A 7,742-nucleotide genomic window follows, 5' to 3' on the forward strand; every position below is an offset into this window, starting at 1 on the left:
CACATTTCAAAGGGTAACTCAGGTGCCCTTGAGGCCCAAAAGGAAAATCTCCGATTTCTGTTTGTTGATTGACTGATTGATTGATTGATTGATTTAATAGTTCACTGATTTTTTTTTTTTTTTTTTTTTTTGTCAAGGGAGAGGGAGTGAGAGAGAGAAACGTCGATGTGAGATGCACACCCATCAGCCACTTCCCGCATGCGCCCCACTGGGGATCGAACCACGGGCAACCCCTCAGGGCACAGGACCACACCCAACCAGCAGCTGAGCCACACAAAATACCACCCTTCTTAAAACTTCTAATGCTATGTTTTATAACACCCGCATTTTAGCATGGCAGAGTTCTACACAGACATATATGAAATACATTGTCCACGGACACGAGCAAAGGTACGGACACAGACATCCATGCATGGGTGCTGAGCTGGGTGCTTTTATATACCGAGGTTGCACCCTGAAACAAGTTCAGAAACTGAACTACAGAGAAACAACTGTTCCTGGGATGAAGGCAATCACACACGTGACACAGCAGCATTTGAACGAAGAACCAAAAGACTTTCTTACCCTTAGTCCTCAGAAACGTCGATGCAAGAGCTAAGCCTGAGCCACGTGAGCATGCCCCCGCTCAACAGGGAACCCATCGGGGACCGAAGCATCGCGAGAAGACACAGCATCCCCACCACGCTGCCCCCTCTGCATGCGGGTTATCGGGGTTATTCGGAGCTGAATACAGCAAAGGAGACTTCCCCCGCAGGCTCCAGAGAGGCCTCAGCCTCGCCCTTGGAGAATTTAAATTAGGGGCCTGGCCCAGAGTGAGCGTTATCGCCAGAAATCACTTTTTATGGCCCGTGGAGAGGGCAGGGCCGGCTTCTAATTACTGGGAACCTGTTCCTACCGTCCTGAGAGTGACCTTGCTCCCATGGGCCATCCCACGCCGCCGCGCCTCACCCTGAGCTCACCATGCCACGTGTCCCCCACTTTCCCTTTCCGTCTCGGACTCCCCCGCACACCCGGGGTTCCCCCGGGTACGTGTGTAATTCCGTTCTGTTATTATTTTTCCCTCGTTCATCGGATCTGTGTCCTGTGCGCTGACCGATCAGACAGGCTGAGAGAACCTTCAAGACACGCCTCTCCCTCCCCCACAGGCCACTCTGCCCTCAGCATCAGTCGGAAACCTTCTTAAAAGGCAACCAATTAGCCTACTTTTGGACTACTTTCTCTTTTTTAAAAAAAAAAATATATATATTTTATTGATTTTTTTTTTTTTTTACAGAGAGGAAGGGAGAGGGATAGAGAGTTAGAAACAATGATCAGCTGCCTCCTGCACACCTCCTACTGGGGATGTGCCCGCAACCAATGCACATGCCCTTGACCGGAATCGAACCCGGGACCCTTCAGTCCGCAGGTCGACGCTCTATCCACTGAGCCACACCGGCTGGGGCGAAGGGAAGACCTTTTAGCCTCTCATTTCCATTCGGTGGCAAAACATCTCCATGACATGCATGGGCGGTAGATAGCAATCGCTGTTGCTACTGTTCCGTGCAGGACCGTCAAATACTGACAAACAGGATGATCTCTGTGCTACATTTGCTCTCTGTGGTACAACCCTGAGGCCTAGGACTCGACATAACTTCCTCGACTGCACCTTTTTCTCGTTTTCCGTCACGGAACTCGGCTACCCAACGTCATGCAGGAACATCCAGAAGCAAGAAACTGGGTTACAACCCACGTGAGACCTCTGTGAGCCACGTTCAGAAAGTATCAAAACAATTTCTCTCCAGTGTGAAGCATTTAAATGCCTACCACACGCTTCTCCTTTCTTTAAGAGAAATCAGATTTTTTTTTTTTTTTAAAGGATTGGAACAGAAAAGCTATTTCTGAATCACTGACTTCCAGGTAAACCAAGCAAGCGACCACCTCTCATGAAGGTCCACATACAAAACGGACCACGTGTAAGGCCAAGAAGGAAAGATCCCGTCATGGAAAATGCATCCTGTCTCAATCAGCAGTCACGTGCATGACTCTGAGACGTCTACTTTAAATGTTAAAGAGACTCCATCCAGACTCAGCTGCCACCGGCAAACGGGTATTCCTTGTCCCTGGTGCCCACTGCTCTCTCTATCCCACCCCCTGCAGAGGAAGGAGGCACAGAAATAGAAGCAGAAATCGGGAATAGGGGTTCCTGTATTCTTTAGGGTTGCACTGCCTTTTTATAATTCAAGTTCAAACAGACGGGGCCAGGGGGCGGGATGGGGGGGGGGGGGGCACTTTGCTTTTCGGTTAACAATGCCTGAGTTTTCTTCCCATTCAGTATGTCTTTGGAAGGATTTGTCCTCCTAAATCCTAACATTCAAAGACTGGATGTCTTTCCCAGACTAAAAACAAACAGAAAAACAACCTTGCAGAGACCAGTGTGTGTGAGGGGGGAGGTGGAGGGAAAGGGGGGGTGGGGGGTGGATGGCTATAAACAGAGCGCTTTGCAAAGTATGCAGAAAATATGCAACCCCTTTGAAGCTACTTTTGATGACCAAGCAGAACACTTTGGAAACCAGCTTCAGTTACCAGACAATTGCCCTTCAGGCAAAAAAAAAAAAAAAAAAAAAAAAAAAAAAAAAAAAATATCCCAGGGCAGACAGGTGTTGCACTGAGTTCAGGTATCAAAAATTCTTCAAAATACCATTTTAGTCCAGGGGTGTTGGGTTGGGGGTGGGGGGTGGGGGGCCAAGGGGCTGACAAACCCATATTACACAGCTCTGACTGCCCAATCACGATGTCCCAATAATACCCCTACTCCATCCCATACAAGTAAAGCTCTCCGAAAAAGGCTAGAATATTAAAACAGAAGAATTTGAGCCCAGAGCTCAGTAGTGGAGCGTTGACCTATGAACCAGGAGGTCACAGTTTGACTGCGGGCTGGATTCTCAGCATAGGGCGTGCAGGAGGCAGCCGATCAATGATTCTCTCTCATCATTGATGTTTCTCCACCTCTCCCTTACTCTCTGAAATATATATATGTTTAAAAAGCATTTGATGAAAAATATACACCGGTTTGGCTCAGTGGATTGAGCGTCAGCCTGCAGACTGAAAGGTCCCAGGTTCAATTCCCGTCAAGGGCATGGACCTTGGTTGCGGGCACATCCCCGGGAGGGGGTGTGCAAGAGGCAGCTGATCGATGATTCTCTCTCATCGATGTTTCTAGCTTTCTATCCCTCTCTCTTCCTCTCTGTAAAAAATCAATAAAATATATTTTTTTAAATTAAAAAAATATATATACACTTAGGCCAGCTGGAAAAAAATCAACAGCTTCTCCTCATACCTGCAATTTATCTCCTGCTTTCTTTGCTGGACCAAATGCTCATACCACTTGGTATCGGAGCTGGCGCCACCCCACCTATAGGTAGCATGCGGGTACTGATAAAAGCTGTTTCTGATTTCATTTCCCAGATGTTTGCTAGAGAGTTCTTTCCCCCCCCCCCTTCAGCTATTTATGAATACGCTCTGATTTAGAACGAACAAATTCAACATGTTATATTTTAAGCTGAGCGAGACACACAATAAGTGACAGCTACCCAGATAATTGCAAAGTATCTCCCCAGCTTGACATACATACAAACTATCTCTCCAGTTTGCCTACCTAGGCAAGATCTGGGCAGGCTGCTGTTGGTCTTGCTTTAGGAGAAAAAAAAAAAAAACGAAGCCAAAACCGGTTTGGCTCAGTGGATAGCGCGTCGGCCTGCAGACTGAAGGGTCCCGGGTTCAATTCCGGTCAAGGGCATGTGCCTTGGTTGCGGGCACATCCCCAGTGGGAGGTGTGCAGGAGGCAGCTGATGGATGCTTCTCTCTCATCGATGTTTCTAACTATCTCTCTCTCTTCCTCTCTGTAAAAAAAAAAAATCAATAAAATATATTTTTTTTAAAAGAAAAAGAAGAAGGATCCTACCTTCCCAGAAACCAATTCTCGGCTTCCTCTCCAAATCAAGCAGTGAACTCTGACCTCCAGGGGTCAACCCAAGCGGAACCGTTGGGACAGAATGACAGCTCTCACCGGAGAACCCTGAATTTCTCCAAACCGAGCCACTGACTAAGAGACAGTCCCCAAGTTGTCCCTTAGCGTTCATCTTTGGGAAGGCCCACATCAGAGGCCCCTTCTGAGTTATCTACATAAATACCGGTTTTCGAGGGAAGTAACGGTTTTCGAGGGAAGTCAAGCGGTTCCAAGAAAGTGACACTATTGGGAGTCCCCTTCCCCCCATTACTAATTGTAAAACTGGAGAAGGGGAAAAAATAACCACACACACACACACACACACAAAACGGATTGCCTAGAGTCTAAAAGCCCAGTGCCTCCACGCCTGTCATAAGAAAGCCATCTAGTGTTAACACTCAGCAATGAAACGCTGCAGACAAAAGAGGCAGAAAAGAGCTTATCTGAGCGACTATTTGCAACTTCACTGGAGCGACCCTAGGAAGGATGATCCCGGAGCCTCTTTGTTTTTTAACAAAAACAAAAAACAAATGAATAAGCCACCCGTTTCAAAACCAAGTCTAACACCTGACGCAGAATCCCAAAATCCCTTTCCCGTGTTCCGTGTTGACCCCGATCCTGTTGGGCGGCCGGGGTTCCGTGCCCGGCGCACTTGAGGTCTGCACTTGAGGTCTGCAGCTTGCAAGCTCTCCGCCGCCGGGAGGGAGGGAGGGCGGGCGTCCGGGCCCGATTCGGATTCATGGGATTCGGATCCATTGAACCGGAGCCGGTTAATGATGACAAATCCCTCCCAGGGGGGGTGACGGGGCGATGCCAACTTGTGGTCCCGCCCGCGGAGCCCGGGCTGCCCGGAGGAGGATGCACCGACACGGATCTTCATCGTCATCCTCGGGCTTTGCAGCTCGGTTGCAAATGCATTAATTTTTTTTTTTTTTTTGCAAATGCATTAATTTTTTTTTTTTTTTTGCAAATGCATTAATTTTTTTTTTTTTTTTTGCAAATGCATTATTATTTTGGGGTGTGTGTGGGGGGGGTGCCCTCGGGGACACTCCCAGGACCCGGCCAAACTCGCTCGCATACAGATCGCCGGGGACCCACGATCCCGGCGCCCCGGGGTGGAGGGGGGCGGAGGGGCGTCCGGCTCCGGAGGAAGGTCGCGCCGTGTCCGAGGGGGATCGCCGGCCACTCGGGGCCTCGGGGTCCCGCAAAAGGGGGGACCGGGAGAGGGAAAGAGGGGGTGCCGGCGCGGCGGGGGCTCTGGAACCGGCTCCCCGCAAGTTCGGCAACAGCCCCGCCCGCCCGCCCGGGCCCCCCTCGGAGGTCAGTCACCCCGGGGCGCCGGGCACCCCGAGGAGGCCCCCCTGGGTGCGCGTGTCCCCGGGAAGGAAATAACCTTCCGGCCGATCGATCGATCGATGGGCAACTTTGGAGGATCGGGCGGCGGCGGCGGCGGCGGGGGGCTCCGCTGGACCCGGCTGCACCCCAGCAGCGCCCGAGCCCCCCCAAAGCGCCCCGCCCCCCCGAAGCGCCCCGAGGCAGCGCCTCCCGCGGGGCAGCCCCCCGCCCGCCCGGCCCCGCGCCCCCGCGGCCCCGCGGCCCCGGTCCGGCCCCTCCACACGCACCTCAGAGACGCGGCCGCCGCTGGGGCTCCCGGGGCCGCAGCCGGGCCGCCCGCCGCCGCCGCGCTCTGCCCATCGGCCCGGCCCGGCTCCGCGCGAGGCGGCCGGGCCCCGGAGGCGGCGCGGGGCTGGCGGCCTGCGATCGGCGATGGGCGGCCGGGCGGCCGGGCCGGGCGCGCTGCTCCTCAGGCGCCGCCGCCGCCGCCGCCGTCCGCGTCCGCCTCGCGCTCCGCCGGCTCTGCCCCGGCTCCGGCCCGGCGCCGCCCGCCGCCCCGGGCCCCGCCCCCGCCCGCCCGCCGCCGCCGCCCATTGGCCGCCGCCCGCGGGCCCCCGCCGCCCCGCCCCGCCATTGGCCGCCGGCTCCGTCCGTCCGCCCCCGGGGCTCGGGCTGCGGGAGCGGCCGGGGCGCGGGTCCCGACGGCGGGGCGGGCGGGGCGGGCGGTCCCTGCGGGGCCGCGGTCTCGGGGCGCGGGGGGTGCGGCCGCCCTGCTGGGCCTGCCCCCCCGGAAAGCCGACCCCTCGCCCCTCCACGGGGACACGTGGACCCTCGGCTGGGACCTGGGGGGCATCGCGCCCTCCCCTCGGGGCGCTCGGGTCCCGCCCGGGAGACCCCGGCGGCCGTGGGGGCCGCACCGGGACCTGTCCCGCACACCGCAGAGTCACCGCAGACGGCGACCCCAAGAAGAACTGCATCACCGTGATCACCAGGCGGCAGAGGGCAGCCCCACTGTGCGCCAGCCCCACTGTGTGCCAACCCCACTGTGTGCCAGTCCCACTGTGTGCCAGCCCCACTGTGTGCCAGCTCCACGGTGTGCCAGCCCCACTGTGTGCCAGCTCCACTGTGTGCCAGCCCCACTGTGTGCCAGCCCCACTGTGTGCCAGCCCCACGGTGTGCCAGCCCCACTGTATGCCAGCCCCCACTGTGTGCCAGCCCTACTGTGTGCCAGCCCTACTGTGTGCCAGCCCCTACTGTGTGCCAGCCCCACTGTATGCCAGCCCCCACTGTGTGCCAGCCCTACTGTGTGCCAGCCCCACTGTGTGCCAGCTCCACGGTGTGCCAGCCCCACTGTGTGCCAGTCCCACTGTGTGCCAGCCCTACTGTGTGCCAGCCCCACTGTGTGCCAGCCCCCACTGTGTGCCAGCCCCTACTGTGTGCCAGCCCCTACACTGTGTGCCAGCCCCCACTGTGTGCCAGCCCCACTGTGTGCCAGCCCCTACACTGTGCCAGCCCCACTGTGTGCCAGCCCCACTGTGTGCCAGCCCCACTGTGTGCCAGGCCCACTGTGTGCCAGCCTCACTGTGTGCCAGCCCCACTGTGTGCCAGGCCCTCTTGTGTGCCAGCCCCCACTGTGTGCCAGCCCCACTGTGTGCCAGCCCCCACTGTGTGCCAGCCCCACTGTGTGCCAGCCCCCACTGTGTGCCAGCCCCTACACTGTGCCCGCCCTGTGGGACGCCCTGAAATCGCTGAGGCTGTAGCCCTACTGTGTGCCAGCCCTCACTGTGTGCCAGCCACTACTCTTTGCCAGCTCCTATTGTGTGCCAGCCCCGAAATTGCTGAGACTGTAGCCCTATTGTGTGCCAGCCCCTATTGTGTGCCAGTCCTCACTGTGTGCCAGCCCCACTGTGTGCCAGCCCCTACTCTGTGCCAGCCCTCACTGTGTCCCAGCCCCTATTGTGTGCCAGCCCCGTGGGATGCCCAGAAATCGCCGAGGCTGTAGCCCTACTGTGTGCCAGCCCTGAGGACCAGACGGGGAGCGCGCTCGGACCTCCCAGGCAGTGCCCCTGCGCACCGCGGCCGGCGTGGGAGGACGCACTAAGAAACGCATACGGAATCAGAACTTTGGAAGGAGGTTCTGTAGGTGGTGGCGCTCAGGAACGCGAGGACGGGGAGACCTTTCGGGGTCGGGGGTCGGGGGGAGGCTGGGAGAGGCAGGCAGTCCCCGCGCCCAGCCCCTGCCCCCCACCCCGCCCTCCAAGCGGGCCTCCGCCCCGGGAGCAATGCCCGGAGATCCTCATTCCCCCGGGAACTGAACGATTTGTGCCCGTCCGCTCTGTCTTTCAAAAGCACATTTTCATGGATTTCAGAGAGGGGCGGGGAGAGAGAGATAGAAACATCCCTGATGAGAGAGAATCATGGA

General features: G+C 56.9%; 1 protein-coding gene across 4 annotated transcripts in view; it reads right to left on the bottom strand.

Annotated features, from left to right (window-relative positions):
• Positions 1 to 5,830, bottom strand: part of SIPA1L2 (signal induced proliferation associated 1 like 2) — an 88,013-nt gene extending 82,183 nt beyond the window's left edge. For all 4 annotated transcript variants that reach the window (XM_084868650.1, XM_084868651.1, XM_084868652.1 and 1 more), the window contains exon 1: positions 5,608 to 5,830. The gene's annotated coding sequence lies outside the window, so the exon portion shown is untranslated. The remainder of the gene's footprint in view (positions 1 to 5,607) is intronic.
• Positions 5,831 to 7,742: the final 1,912 nt, after the last annotated feature.

Source organism: Pipistrellus hanaki (assembly GCF_964339955.1).
Source record: "Pipistrellus hanaki genome assembly, chromosome: 20".
NCBI classification, from domain to species: domain Eukaryota; kingdom Metazoa; phylum Chordata; class Mammalia; order Chiroptera; family Vespertilionidae; genus Pipistrellus; species Pipistrellus hanaki.